This window comes from Mycetomoellerius zeteki, unplaced genomic scaffold (genome assembly GCF_001594055.1).
Source record: "Mycetomoellerius zeteki isolate Tzet28-1 unplaced genomic scaffold, Tzet1.0 scaffold93, whole genome shotgun sequence".
In the NCBI taxonomy this organism is placed as follows: Eukaryota; Metazoa; Arthropoda; class Insecta; order Hymenoptera; family Formicidae; genus Mycetomoellerius; species Mycetomoellerius zeteki.
The window spans coordinates 953,644-970,626 of record NW_017257968.1 but is presented as its reverse complement, the minus strand read 5'-3'; the positions used below and the strand labels follow the sequence as shown (position 1 = coordinate 970,626).

Below are 16,983 nucleotides of genomic sequence, written 5' to 3'. Positions count from 1 at the left end.
GAATCGGAGTGAGAACGACGGAGATCGACGACACGACTCAACCGCGAGTGCGTCAACGACAAAGAGAGACAGATTCTCTCATAAGAGCGGAGCGGAACGAGATGGAAGGAGAGAGAGAATGCAAGAGAGAGCAAGAAAGAAAAAACGATTCGCACGAGGGAGAAAGGGAGATCGACGGGGGGGGGGGACGTGATAGTACACGCGTGAGGGAGATAGAGCCAGACAGGGAGAGCGAGAGAGGCACAATAAAGAGAGAAAGAGGAGGGCAGACTTGAGGCGCTCTGCTCCCAATAACGACTCTCACCCTCAGTGGCTCGGTCAGTCGCGCGCGAACCGTGGAGTCGCGAACATCTCGCCGTTTCTTTAGCTTCGCCAAGGAAGATTACGCGTTTACTTCAATTTGCCAATCGCGTATCTGAGCTAAACTGGTATGCGATACATAGGAAGAAGAAAGAAAAAGTGAAGGTACCGGCACGACAAGAAAATTCAGTCGGTCCCAAGAAGGTACCTTTAATGATCAAAGACTCAGTTTGGGAACTGAATCGCACGAAGTGGAGCAAGAAACCGAGTCCACGAAATTTTTCGTCATCTCATGCGAACAAGAATCGAGGAAAGACAGTGAAAACAGTGGTAGTCCATAAGATAAGGAAAATCAGCTCTCGTGCTCTAAAAGTTGGTCTTTTCTATTCAGTTGGTTTTTATGCAAAGTTGTCACAGGAGATTGACGAATTGACATGTGCGAGAAGCTTCACTCGTTATAGAAGCTATCAAAAGTGCTGTAGGGTAATTATTATTTGCCGGAGAATTGCTTAGGAGAATTGTTCATGTCAACCAGTAGGGATAGATATACCTATGAATACGGTGTGATTTGAAGCGAAAACGACAACGAACTTTGAATAGTCTCTATCGATCGGCTTCGGGAAAAGTGATGAGTTGTCGCCTTTCCTTTTCGGTGTAGGAGATAACGTGCTAGGTTCTCTAGAAATCATGACTTTCACGCCAGTATCAGAGATCAGCACGATCGGTCAAGTAACTGCAAAGTACGTTGCAATGGCACTTATTTCGTAAATCAACATCCATACAGGCCATCATTTGCGAAACTTGTTTATTATTATCACTTAGGCTTGATAACTTTCTGTAAACATTCAGCGTCGTCATTAACTTTTGATAACACCTCTGTTCATTATAATCCACCAGCTTTGTAATCGTCAATTTAATTGGTCCCTCAAGACTCGTAGAGCGTCTTGATAACGTCGCGAAAATCGCTCGATCCAGCTCCGCCAGACATCAGCATCGATTCCCCGACTGGAAAGAGCGATTCCGAAGAGCCGAAGAGCCCCGATAATCCCACCATGATGCGCCAAGTGCCGTGCACTCCGAGATAAGACGATCTGTGCGAAACGGAGAGGCTGGCATCGGCGTGGCGGCGACGACGACGACGGCGACGACGGCGGTAGCGGAGGAAGCGGCGGGTGGCGACGGGAGGACGGTGGCGAGGAGGAGACGGAGGATCGATGGATCTGTAATGCGTGCAAAGTGCGATCGGCGTGCACGACGACACGAATACCCAGATACCGCAGATCGGGTCGCGGGCGACAGTGGAGGAGGAGGGGAGGCCGATGAGGACCGGACCGGAGAGGCGGAATAGGGACGAATGAGTACTTTTCGTGGCTATCTCTCGGGGGGGGAGAATACATTGGGGCGAATTGTCAGCGATATCATCGACGAAGACGTAATCTCGTTGAGCGCGAAGTACAACTGGTGACCGAGTGAGAGAAGAAACGGAAAGGACGGCAACGATTGAGCTGGCTTCTCTATACTCTGCTCGAATATAAAAGCAAGAAGGACTGACGACGAAGAGGAAACGAGCAGGACGTAGTCGCGTAGCGTGTTGTGTATGCGTGTCGTCGCTGGTGCGCCGAGGAAGCAGCAAGTCAGCAACACGCCGACGGAGGACGCGGAGCTATTGCTATTTTGGAGTCCGCCAAATATCTCGCCACATTGGTGCTGGCTGGTCGAGGCTGCGCGTTCTCTCGCGCCTCTTCTTCTTCCCGTCCTGCTTTTCTTTCTGTCCGCTCGATTCCCCCTCGCGGACTGGCGGCCGATTTTGCGCCGATGACGCATGGCACCGACCAAAAGCGCCGCGACGTGTGACAGGTAGGAGCTGCAATTCCTTCTTTTTCTTTCTTGTTTCCTTCCGACCCTGGTCGCGTGTGACCGTGAGTGCAATGGCTCGTGAGATTCGAGTATAGGGGTTGCAGCGTGTTCGGGGATGCGCCTTTCAAAGGGCGATCAAGACTTGACCGTGAGAAACGCATTGTGCACTTGACTTACGTCCGGGACAGACATCGCTTGTAATATAACTCTTTATGTTTGCTTCGTAATTGAAAATGGTGAAATCACCATAGTACGTAATCTGATGTCTGCGAATTTTTATTTTGATTGCATGAATAATTTCAATTAAAAAAATAATTTTGCAGTGTCATTGTTTTGAAGAAACATCTCCGATCTGCGTTGCTCCAATGCTACATGCTCGGAGTTCGCCTACAAATATCGAGATTATTTTTACACGTGTCTCGCATACTGCGTCACTGGTATTTTGCGGTGTTATGTTTTCTGGTATACTCTACCTCGTGCATTAAATATTGCTTGTAACGAAGAGCGCAGTTGCATTAGGAATTATTGTTTGTAACAATTAGGTAACGAAGAAATACGAATTCAAAGTTGAAAGTATCCTCATTGATTATCGATATCTACGTTCACGATTGCGTCATTCTGTCACAATAACGCATTGAAACAACATTTTTACTAATTGTGACTACCTTCGACAATAACCTTAATGGATCAACGTCACGCAGTATGAATAATTTAGCACTCTAACTTTATATTTTTAGCAAATTATTGATTAAAGGAACCTCGAAGAAATCGAATTAAATTATTACAAAATCATTTTAATAAATTATGAAAATAAATTCAAAATTATACGGTGATAAATATAAAACGATAAGTATAAAGTTATTAAAAAATTACTTGCAAAAGTTTATAATAAATATTGACGTATGAATATTAATTTGTCTTTTAATTTGTTAACTAATTAGATTTATCGCGACTGATAAAAACTGCTTCATATATAATTTTTGATATCGTATAAAGCAAGATATTTTTATTGATAAGCGAGGAGATATAATGTATTCAAGTGTTATCATGCATTCCCATTGCATTGCTCGACGAAGTGGCGTTTTGCAGCAGGTTTTATCCCGTCGGCTCATCGAAGACAGCCCGCAGAAATTCGTGTTTTTTCTCTCGCATAGCGAATGGCGCATGGACCGGACGTCGTTTGCCGATCACGTCTGCCACCCAGGCTGAATTATACGCGAAGGGATAAAATTCAAGATTGCGCGACGCGACGCGACGCAACGCGCGGCGCGATCGCTCGGGGGGGACCTTCGAAAATCCTCGGGAACGTGAGCTGCTGCATTGACGAGCGCCGATTAGCGAATAGAGTTATGTGTGCCTCGCGCCTGATCGATTGGACAAATACGAAAAGTGAGGAGAAAGCCCCTCTCTTTTACGAGATGTCTTACTATTTGCGGAGATCTCGGTGAGGGAAGTCACTTCGACGAATTTATGATCGAAATAGATGAGCGAAATAATGGCTTCAATGACGTAACATAAGAACTTGCAAGAATATCATAAAATTTATTCCTATGATATTTAAAAAAAATTTTACATAATATACTATATATATATATATAAACATTTTTATCTTATCTCATAAAGCGTTTACTACTTGATAAAAACTGTATTATTTGGTAAAAAATGTTTACTTGGTGAAATGAGCGGATGTTTGATGTAATAAATGTTACGAAACGTGTAACGATATCGACAGTCGTACTGAGTCGTTTGTGTTAGTTAATAATATTATATTAACTTATTTTAAATCTTTATAATATAACATGAATTTGTTGGTATCTAAATATTAATATTAAAATTATACCTGCATTTACGTAAATCAACATTTGCGTTAACATGAGAGCTACATCGATACCGTTAGGCGATCGTAGTTTCTTCGTGTAAACGCAAAAACCGAAATAGCTTGATGAATATTCATTTGGATAGCAGGCAAGTTGTAAATAAGTTTTGAAAACTGTGGGTTAGGACCGGTACTTATAATCTAAAAGGTTATCGTAAGTTTTCTAATATTTTACATATTCACGATTAACTTAGGGAAGGAGGACTTGATAAATTACATAGAAGTGTACAATTCACATTTAGAATTTGATATAGTTGAAAAAAAGAGAAATAGTAAAAATACTCAAAACTCGCGGAATAATAATATAAAATATATATGCAAATCTAATACAGAAATAAAATAACACAATAAGATTGAATGTACATATTAGAATTTAAAAATATCCTACAAAAATTTCGAAGAAATTTGAAAATATCACAATACAATTGTAACATCTAGATTGCTGTTTATAATTCTGTCGCGATATTTCTGCAAACTAAAATATTTGTCATTAGAAAAAATAATGATAATCCTAATAAAAATTATTACAAGCTTATTATTTAAATTTTAATTAATCATTGTGATTTATAATTGAGTAAGTGATTGAAATGTACAGTAATGTGCATTTCAATCGTCAGCGAAAATTTCGCAATTTCCTTTCATTCTTGCTCGTAATCAATTAACGTCTAAATAATTTTATTTTTCGATTATTTGTACCTTTCATGCTCTGTTCTGTTCTCGATAAATTTGACTTATATAAAAATATTTTTTTGTGAACGCTCATTATTTGTTATTTTTTAGAACAATGAGTACACTTTATATATAAAAATTCATACAATTATTCAAAATATCTTTTATATGACTTTTATGATTATAATGCTGCCGGCAATGTGTTTTCAATATTATGTAATATACGTACGTATAACCCGCGTTTATATATTGGTTGGGATTGTCAATTTTATTTTAAGAAACGTGACTTTTTTTCCATCACATTTGTGGCACGTCTTTGAAGACACTTCGGTGTGTGCCCCTATTGTGCTCTAGAATATCGTTGGAGTGTTAACCTTGGCCTCCCTTGCCATTTTTATCGTACTCATACGGCCTGCAAAACGCCGTGCTCTACGTACGTGCTTCTAGGCTTATCTTACTTGTAATACCGTGCTTGAGCAACGTGTTAGAGCCCAAGCGTTAGCTGAGTAAATATTAGTTATAGAAACGAACGTATATTAACTACATTATGAGCTAGCGGATCAATACGCTCGTGAAAACGTGTTGCTAATTACGTCTCTACATCTCACGATAAAATACGGTTCTAAAACTTGCATTCAATAACTAATTGAATCTAATATTCAATAAATATTTAAGTTTGAAAATTACAAAACGATATCGCTATTACTTCGCGATAATTTTATGCTGTCGACTAGTATTATACTCAGCATATTCTTAATATTTGCAATTTTTTTAATTTTTTAAATTTGTGCCTCTAATTTTTGTCAATTGAATAATTAATCGGTATGAAAAATAATTAATTAATTTAAACAAAATATTGGTTGCTCGTTATATTCCGAATTATGTAAATTTGTAATATTTTACATACAGTTTTATCTTGTCTAATCAATGACATGTTTTCCTTTACCATTGAAGTTCATCATCGTTTTGATTACTTCATTATCTCGTTATTTCGATAGCGGTGCGAATTCTGTGAAAAAATAGCGTGACTATACATTTTCGCTTTTATTAACAATGTAATTTTATAAATACTCTTATTAAATCAGTTATTTCGATATCAGAGATTATCTGAGTTTAAAATCATTTGCGTTTGAATGCAACCTTTAAATAACTCAAATTTTGATATCATCTAATTATGTCTACATTAAATTATCGAGTGTATTTTCATACGTACAAGATATGTATTTTCTGTCTGTACCGCTAGAAGACTTTAACCTTAACACGAAGGTTATCTATCGCGCTCCGATTCCGTCTAAGAAACGTCAGAGAACTAAGCCGATACTTTTACTATTGCGCTAAAACAGTGGGGATAAAAACGTATCTATTTGGAGCCGGCGTTATTACAACAGTAGTGATACGACCTAATTTCTGTTTATTTTGAAATTCAATTTTTAAGATTAAGAAAGTAGGTTTAAGAAATGTTAAAAGAAATGTTGATGATGAAAAAATTCAAGACATCTGTGTAAAATATTCACTTTAGTATTCTGAAATATCTCTTAAAATATGTATATGTATGTTCTTATTATTATTTTATAATATTACTTTATGACTGATATTTGCATAATTTATTTATAAATATGATTACAAATATGATTACAAATATTATGTGAAATTCTCCAAAATTTACAATTTAATTCTTTGCAATGCAAAATCATAAGAGAAAGAACAAAATAATATTATGTAAAATGATTTAATCAGTTAGAATTTAGTGATTTGTTAATGTAAATTAAACTTACGATATATTTTTTCTCACATTATGCCTATATAAATGCGAATATTTACGTAACACTATTCAGTTATAAAACAAATTTTTGTATATAAAATTAATTGTCTTTTTACTTGATGAATAACTTTTCACAGAATTAACCAATTTCGTGAGTATAATGCGTATGAATTTGAGTCGTGGAAAAAGTGTTGGTGAGGGAGAGCAGGTCCGTTTTGCGCGTACGATAATAAGACAAAATCGAAAGAGAGAGGAGCGAGTAAAGCTGATAATGAGGTTCCATAAAATCGGGCCGCTTCTTTTCGTGGCCCCTTCTCCTACCCTGTCAAGAGATACCGTCGTACTTGTTAGGTAGCTTTCACACGAGAACCTGGCGGTCGTATTATCGGTCCTGATGAATCACTCATTTCCGCTTCGTAATAATAATGGCAGGCATGCGCGCATTTGGTAATCAAGAAAAACGCGATTAAATCTACATACAGGATTAAATAAATGTTCGAATTAATTATTTTTTTTAGAAAAATCTGTTATTGTTTCACATAGAATCGCGTTGTTAAAAAGAACAATATAAAAATACAGAAAAATGTGTTTTTTTTTGTATAATCTCGTTAGTAGAAAAAACCTGTATAGTCAAACTGCAAATATTACTCGTAAATATTTGTAGTATTTAAAATCGTTTAAATGTTTCGAACATCTTTTGATCTTTTTAATTCTTTAAATTATACATATTTAATTTTTTATAAAAAAAGATTATAAAATTTTTTTAAGTATATATAAAATTCTCTAATATGAACATAGTTAAGCAATTTTGCAAGTTTACATAATGATTTTCTTTTCTGAGATAAACCTCAAATATTAGCTATAGAAATAGAAAGGATTTTTGTGAAAATAAAGGTGCATGTTACTAATTTTAAAACGTAAGAATTTATTTTTGTACAATATTTTTCCATTCTTTATCATAGATTCTTTTAAAAAGAAAAAGGAAACATATGAAATTAAAAATGTTCAGGATAGGCATTATTTTGACTGTTTTTGAAAAAAACACAAAAAAGTACTGTATAAAACATATCATGTTGTAATGCATTATACAACCAGTTCTATGGCCAGCCTTATTGTGGTGATAGCTTAAGACAGTATCCCGAAGCACATCGTGCATCATTAGTTAAATAACTACGTATGTTCGTTTTTATTATTACTTCCCAGCGTAGATTTGCTAAAATCGCAGCACAAGCAGCGACTTTCAAAAAGCTTACGATGAAACTGCTGGTCCGCTACATATGGCATATTGTTACTTCGCCATAATTTTGATACATAATTGCCGATGTGCCAGACGATAAACGAGACCTCCTTGAAATTATCTTAATTTCGCGATAATTACCCTCTTAATCTCCGAAGATTTTTTTCGGAGCTCGAATTGAGCAGTATTTATATTTTAGTGTTACATATGACTTTATTTATTACTATCTCGCATATTTCATATTATTTTATCAAAATGTAACAATAATATTTTATTTATAATAATAGAATCTCCAAAGAATCTAATTTTAAAATATAGACACATAATATTTAAGTTCAATTTTCTTGCGATTATTTTCTCTTTAGATATCATTAATGAAACAACTCGTATATATTCGTGGATACAAATGAGTTAACTGTACAAGAACAACGAGGAGAACAATCGGAACAATAAAAGGATCGGCCGAAACGGTTATGCAAGAAGAAGCGATAATACAGGCGGATTTACGGAACAAGGTTTAATATCCTCCTTGATATCCTCCATACGGTCTGGCACACACAGGAAGACACGCGATCACGATCCACAGTCGCAGAGGAGAGTCCGAGCGACACGCCTCGCGCCCATCGTGCGATCCATCGATCGTGATGGAATAACGAGCTGCCAAAGTCGCAGCCGAACCCGCTCGCCCGGCCATTCTTCGCACGGGAACAGCTGATGGGCGGCGGTACTTTGATGCCCCACCGCTTATCGATCGATGGGGGTTCGAGCCTTGCAACCTGTCCCCCGTTATCAAAGTCACGATCGAACGAAATAATTCGGACGAGTCACGTAATTTTCCTCCTGCCCACTCTCTTTCTCCCCTCAGTCCATGCTATTAAATAGCAGTTCCGTTAGCTGCAATTTGCGCTTTTGAACGTATAATATCATCGATCGTCGGCGAAATAATTGCGAATTGCGTATCGTACGTCAGCGATGATTTGTTTTAATTTGCGAGGACAAGTAAGTAGATCGGGGTAGATTTCAGATAGATCGAAAAAGAACGTCTCTTTTCTAGGTATTCTTTGAATATATCCGATATTCAATAGTAGAATAGTATAAGAATTCGTCACATAAACAGTTAGAAATTTTTAATATTAAATTTGTTTTCGAAAGTGATTAAAAAGACAAACTTTATCATTTCAACGTTGACTTTACATATTTGAATTTTAAATACTTATTGGAATCTCTTTGTCATCAGAATTTCCATTCAAATTCTATTATTTCAGGAAAATGTCCTGTTCCATCACTGTTAGAAGATCTAATTTAGGTTGAACTACTTTCTGTCTTCATTTATCGTGGAACATTCTTATCTCTCGATATTCCATATTGATATTTTAATTTTAAATAGATCGAGTTGTCAATGTGACTTAAGAGATCATTTTTAACTATAAGGAGATATTTTCCGATTAATAATAAAAAGTGGCCGTTATATTTTATTCTATAATATTATTTTTTTATATATTTATATATTTTTATACAAAACATGATTTTACTGTTTAAGTTTTAACTTAAAAATATTGCACGAAGGCTTTTTTAATAACATGAGGATGCACGGAAACAATAGTTTGACTAAAGTCTGAAAATTTAATTAGATACAGATCTGAAAATAATTTTGTTGGATCATTAAAGTAATTATGTAAGGCACTCAAGCTGGATATGCTAGAATGTCAAAATTTTTTTAACATTAATTATCATGCTTGAGCAGCCTACGTAATTATTTTGCTGATCTAACAAAATTATATTTAAATCTATATGTGTGTGTGTATCTTAAATTTTTGAATATTTTAGTAAAACCATTCTTGCCGTGTTGTAAAAGAACGTTATTATATATAATATCTCCATTATCATTTCTATTAGAAAAATACTTAACAATATGCCTAATGGGTTAAGTAGCACGTGCTGAAGTTGGATTAAAGCTTATTATCTCGATCTCTATTTCCGCATGCTTATTACATTGGTACGTTAGGGCGCATCATACGGTCTATGATGAACATTGATGACTTGAGAACGAACTTTGACCCGAGATTGTCATCGTTAAGCGCGATTCCGTGATTCATTTGCGTGTGATACGCTAAGCGCTTCGACAAGGGGGAGAGTCTCTTCGAGTTCACGGGAAGAAGAACGGGTTGCAATCTCATGTTCGAAATTAGACGGTACGAATAGCAGGACAATATCGAGAATTGGCACGGCTTATAGAATGCTCCATCTGTGCATTTGCGATCTTATTCCATACTTTGAGACTTTTCGGAATTTTAAACTGTATCTACTACAATTTCTGTCTGCTTTTAATATTCAATACAATTATTATTATACATAAGATAATATTAATTTTTAGATATCCATATTAAAGCTTATTAGTTATGTGACTTCTGCGTGGATGCTAAAAACTATGTATAATTACCTTTTATATATGTTAATTGAATGTAAAATAATTTTCAATTACATAGAACTTTCTGCGATTCTGTAATTAAATCTAAATTTTTAAAAATTTAAGTTATTTGATTAAATAATCCCATATAATTATTCGTGGTGTTATGCACGAAATGTCATCGCAATGAATTGACGTCATTTATGTACGAATGATGCAAAAAACACAATTATCGAGTGTAATACGTTTGTCCTAAAGTGGTAGAAAAATAGAATTAAAATCAAATTGAGGTAACTGGCGCGGCGCGTTCCGCAAATAGCACACACAGGTGGGTTACGTTAATCATGTATCATGGACACTTCAGTGTCTGTGTAATATTATCCATTCTGCACAATCATCTTTACATTTATATTTCGCATTATCGATCACGATTTTATTACATTTACCCACCTTTTATTTCCAATAGCGAACGAAATTTCATATTCGCGCAAGAGACTTCTATTTTTATTTAGACTTAATTACCGTGTTTTCAGTCAATACAATTAACGAAAATATTTTAGATTAATACGATAAACAGTAAAATTTTAAAGATTCTTAATTATTATCCGATACGTGATATCAGCTATACAAAATTTTAACAAAGTCATCTTTTAGAAACAGGAATGTTTTTTAATTTTATTGATTTTTACTTATTGTTAGATAACGTTAATGCTTTAATAATTACTCAATTTGCTTTTAATTTCTTATTTGCAAACGCTATCGTATGTTATTGTAAATTTAACTCTCACACATTATTAAATTCATCTTAATAAAACCTTGAAAACAATTGTTTTATAATTGTTTTATTTTAAAATAAATTGTATGCATTTAAAATATATATTAATATATGTTGCTTTGAGCGAGATATATATATATAAATATATGTATATACATATATCTTATATGTCTTTCACATATAAGATTCTTCCAAAATGTAGATGAACTTGATCATAAAATATTTCTATCAGTGTGTCTCATACGGCACACTTTATCTCACAGATCTTTTTAGAAACATTCTCAAAACACTGCAGAACGTTCCTTGACAACCTGTATAGGGTAGATGAACTTTATCATAAAATATTCGAAATAACATAGATATTGTATCTAATGTTACATAAAACTACTTTTTATCTTTCACTTACTGTTTCTTTTCTTCTAGTTCTAAGAACTTTTCTAGTCTAATTTTTAGAACTAGAATAAGATAAAAAATAAATTATTGAGATTAAAGTTAATCTACATTGGTAAAAAGGAATAACAATAAAATTCACTTAACAGATATAATACATATCTATGCTATGTCAAATACTTTGTACAAATTGGTTGATTCATAAGACGTGGTGTTCTATACAGTCTTATACATGTAAAAAGTCATCGGTGTCATTTGTATAGCAACGCTCGACGAGGTAGGTAGCTTGAACTACTTTGTGTATCTTCGGTTTATTATCGGTCAGAACGCGATCACGACAAGACTAGGAGAATCTTTTCTGTAGGCCTTCTTTTTCTGTAAGTCACATTAAAAAAATTTAAGGCTTATTCTCTAAATACGATTTCGTAAAAGTATCAATCTTTCAACGTTTAATATCGCTACATTTTAGAACGTCTTTGTGCAGTTAACACGTCACTTCAAAAAATCGAAAATTTTTCATCAACAATTCTACTTACACCAGCAATGATTTCTTGATTTTAGTAACAGTTCCATTGATATTGTTGATAAAAATAATTAACATTTAAAAAATATAAAGTAGCATAATTATTAAACTACTTTCTAAAAGTGAATTAATATATTATCACTGACTTCAGTGCTACACTTATAACACGTAATATCAGTGAATATTTACTGTTTTTCAATAATAATACACTGATTTTCATTTTGAGAAGTTATGGTTTCTACAAATTGGATCTGCAGAAAATCATAACTTTTAAAGTGAATCAGTGTATTATTACTGAAAAACAGTAAATATTCGCTGATGATTTCAGTGCTACATTTATAACTGATGTAATCAGTAATAATATACTAATTCACTTTTAGAAAATACTGTAATTATTAAACCACTAAAAGAATAACTGAGCAGCACTTCATACTTTATTAAGATATAAGGTGTGTGCCAGTTCTAAATTAAAAATTTATTTAAATATATTAATAAACTGAAACTATGGATAAAATATATCAAAAACTATATAGAACTCTTCGTGATTTACTGAATTTTATTTATAATTATTTTTTTTAAATATAAAGCAAAATATGGGAAAATCTCATATGTTAGGTGTCATTTTTTTCAACAATATCAACAAAACTTTAATTTATTAATTTATTAACTTTTAAAAATTATAAAATTATTGCAAATAGAATTGTAGATAAAATTTTCGAGTTAACTTAAAAACTTTTTAAAAATGAGATGTTAATTTTACAGAGATCTTTACTTACTGATGTAGTTTCTAGCATAAGAATATTATAAAGAAATTTACGTAAAAGTATATCTAGCGATATACTATATGTATAATACAAAAATCATGCGACACACGCATGATAAGGATTAATCTCTAAATAAAATTTATATATGATTTCTATATTAGTTATAAAAATGTACTAGATGTTAGGTCTGAGTAGGAACGATATACATAACAATGTAATGGTGTCGGGCTAGGGAAAATTCTCGTGCGTGATCTCGAAGGGTCGAGACGTGGAGTGAGGCAACGTGACTGTTGTGCATTCTGCTATCTTCCGCGATCGTAATCACGGATGTACGCGGGGCTGAACGCAGTTATTTATAACGCCTTTGAGACAGAACGTGGCGGAGTATGCGGTGATGATATTGCATATCAAAAGATGGAAAGAGAAAGAGAGAGAAGGGAGGAGTGGAGACTGCCAAGAGACCTTTCTATAATGGATAATAAACAGGCAGCGCAATTAACACATTCTACATGAAAAGAGAAATTATTATTGATTGCTGCAAAAAATTTGACGTCGTATGTTTGGCTTTTAATATTAAATAAAATAATCATATGTAAAGTGTAAAAAGATATTCAAAATTTGTAACAGTAGCTATAAGATAACATTTCTGAAATTTTAATTTCAATTTTTCTTAAGACATTAATCTTTTAACCGACTAAAATTGGGTAGGTATTGAAATTATACGTACTTGTTTGAAAATGGATGAATTATAATTGATAGATTAATGATAATTAAGTCTTTAATTTTAGTATTTTCTGAATAAAAAATGAAATAATAAAGGCAGGATTGAAAAATACTATTTTTATCTCCAATTTGCAAATTTTCTCGTACTTTGTTATACTTAAATAGTATTCATTGAGAATCGTTTAAGCGTTCAACTAATGTACGTTTTTGAATTTCAAGAGTTGTCAAGAATAGTCAAATAAAATGAATAAATTTGAATTAAACTTATTTGAAAACGTGTCTTGTAAGTTTTTATTTTTATCATGCTTTAATCATAAAATTATCAATAGATTAATACAAATATTACAACTAATATTAACGGAAAATGATATTTTCCTCTCTCAGAAATAAAGTTATTATTGGAATATTTATCTCGCTATTATCAAAAGTTGCTTTAGGTATGATTTACTATCCGATTTGATCGTTTATTTGCTAGCTCATTAATCATTTAATCCATATTCATCTAGTTTGTTCATAGATCCATTTATTTATCAGCACTTAAGTATGCGTTCGATAATGTATCAGCTTTGAACCTGAAATACGTTAACCCCTATAAGGTAGTGAAATTGTCTAACATTCTTATGTAAATTTATTTTTACTGTTTTTTTATTGATACTGATTAATTACTGATAATAATAATAATTTTTTCCGATTCAACGTAATAAAAAAAGGAATTAAAAATCCCGTGAAAAATAAAGACTTTCGCCAGAAGAACGCGTGCGAATATTCGTGTCATGTTTATTGTTGAGTAGGCGTGCTGCTCGTTAGGTTAGTGTCACAAATCGCGATAAAAACGGGTTTCAAAAGACTACGCCTTAAGTGCGTACTTGACGGAGAAGTGCGTCTCACCCTTTGTGCCCGTTAACTGACGAGTAACCCTTCCAACATGACAAAAGTCGCGCCTGTAAAGGGTAACATTTTACTTAGGGCGGATGGTATAATCGGCGTTATTATGGTTAATTAAGGAATCAAGGCAAAAATGATAGAAAAATATCTTGAAAAAACGTGTGTGTTAAATTAATGACATATAATAAATAATAATTACTAAAAATAGTAAATTGTTATAACATTTCTAGGAGTATAAATTAAAGGCTGAGAAGGTTAAAAAAAAAATTGAATTGATATATTAAATAAAGATGAATTGCAGATTTTCTCAAGGCAAAACAGTTCCTTTTGCAGTCAAAAGTTATGAATAAAAATTAAAGAAAAATATTTCTCTTACATGTAAATTTAATATGATTTTATTTTTCAAAGTACAAGAAGGATTTGTTTCTAATCTATTTATGGAAAGATACCATAATATCAGTTTTATATTTGTGTAGCATGATAAGTGCGGTATTTGTTATTATGATAATGGATTACGATAACAATTATAATCTGTCTAATGCACATGACATCCAGAAATTCTAAGGATTATGAAACTACAGTCCTAAAAGTATAAGTGCAGTTATCTCTTTGAAAAGGGAAAGATAAGGTAATTGGGGGAAAGACGTCACCTTAAGCCTTTATTCTTGAATAATTTCTTAATGTTATTGAATTAAGTTATGAAAAAATATTATTAATATTCTAGAGATCTTTCTTTATTTACACAAATTTATAAATTTAACGTTTAATATTCCGTATTATTGGAAAAAATTGATATATCGTACTTTGCACAAGTGGCATCTTCCCTTATATGTATGGATAAGATGCCACCTCCTATGGAAGATGTTACAAACAATTAAATAATGCGATGCAATATAAACTTGCATATTTTACTTATTTACAGTCCATAATGAAGGGTTTAAGCTATAAAAACACATAAAGGTGTGATAAAACATAAATTGAGGAAATATGAAAGAGAGTAATTTAGGAAGTAAATTGGACATACTTTTATTCGTTTAAACAGCATTTCATTAACTTAAAATATTTCGATTATATAAAGTATCTAAAATTTTAATTCATAAAATCATTTTAATGACGGTTTCAAGCAGAAAAAATTGTGTTTTGTATTTACTGTCATCTTATCCCCAAGTGTAAGAGGAATATTCAATTGCAATTTTTGCACATATAAGAATATTACAAATTATAACCTATATCATCCACATGATCGCCAAGGAACACTGATTGAAACCGTATATTATTTTTCCAGTTTTACAGTAAGCATCGAAATTCAGACCTTAGCTATTAACATACCAAATATTATAAAGAGCATGTTTCACGTCCTATCTTTTCGTATTTCATATAATCTTTTCCAATCGACATTGGCATGAACATATTCATCTAAGCCGATAACTGCACAACTGTTTGCCACACGTTTTTGCACAGTCAGTATGGTCAATGCGCGTGGTGTTCTGTGAAAAAACTATAAATAAAGTGGCGTCTTCTCCCTTATGGCATCTTCCCTCGAATTACCTTACATAATCTGTTTGAAACTGAAAGGTGAAATCCGGAAAGATCGGAAAATTACAGTTTTGAGAAAAAATACAGAGATTGTTTCGTATATGTTCCATGTGGAAAAAAATACATATAGGTCTATTAGAAATAAAACTCTCAAATGTCAGTTTTTTTAGAAGTGGGTGAGAGGACATTAGAAATAAATGTTCAAATATATCTGTTTTCCTTTGAAATAGGTAAAAGTACGTAAAAAAAGATTTAAAAATGCTTATTATGTTTTTTCATATAATTAGGAGTTTATACTAGACTTGAAAAATATATCTTTTTGCAATTCTCTTTGTTAGATAAATTAAAGAAATAAAATCGCCGCGTTTCTTTGAAGGATCTTCAGTCCGAGGCTGCGTTCGTTAACACCACAAAGTTTTTTCGGCAAACATTGTAAAACTCAATTCGTTATCTTCACCATAAACGTGCTGTTACGGTGCGGCACTTAAACAATTAATCCACGGTCGGCGGTTCGTTAACTTTGCGACGCTAAAGTTTGCGCGCACGGTGGATAGTAGTTTTCGTTATCACCTTCAGTTTACACACATATAGCGCCACAAATTTCGGGATCTTCAGGAACAGACGAAGGCATGAAATATCCTAGACAGTTTAGGGGAAAGAAGATGCGTAGTCGACATTATTATAATAAAAAAGATAATATCTCACCTAATCAGATGTTTAAAACAGGAAAAATAAGCTTTAAAAAAATTTTGTGATGCACTAAAAAATGAACGCTGAAGATTCCACAATGGTTAGTTTGATTATTTTATTATTTTTAGAAAAAAATGTTTTTCTATTAAAAAAATCTCGGAAACACACATGAGAAATAATTTTCTTCTCAAGTACTCCGAGGTATTCATTCATAGATAAGACTTCTTCCTTTTCCTTCCTTTAAAGATAATACTTTCAGTTATAAGACGTGCGATAAATAGACTTGAATCGGGTGAATTTTTTTGTCATTGCAAAACGTCGCGTTGCAATAGAATAATATTTATGGTGGCGTTTTACGAAATCAACTTCACCTTCGGGAGTTAACGCTCGTAATTTATTTTCCGCCGCGCTTCCCTCGTGTCGTGCCGTTGCATCGCATCGTCGCGGCTCGCGAATGCAATCTAGCCGAATGACGTTGCACTATACGCGACGTCGCCGTGCCACATGGTGCGGCGTGTGATACTTATGAATGAGAATTAAAGGCCCTGCGCGTGTGAAGCGATATGCTGGGTCAACGAGGCGAATGCCG

The 16,983-nt window shown here is 33.5% G+C and overlaps 1 protein-coding gene across 1 annotated transcript in view; it reads left to right on the top strand.

Annotated features, from left to right (window-relative positions):
• Positions 1-335: 335 nt before the first annotated feature.
• Positions 336-16,983, top strand: part of Oatp74D (Organic anion transporting polypeptide 74D) — a 75,263-nt gene continuing 58,615 nt past the window's right edge. Inside the window, exon 1 of the mRNA XM_018460329.1 lies at positions 336-2,157. The gene's annotated coding sequence lies outside the window, so the exon portion shown is untranslated. The remainder of the gene's footprint in view (positions 2,158-16,983) is intronic.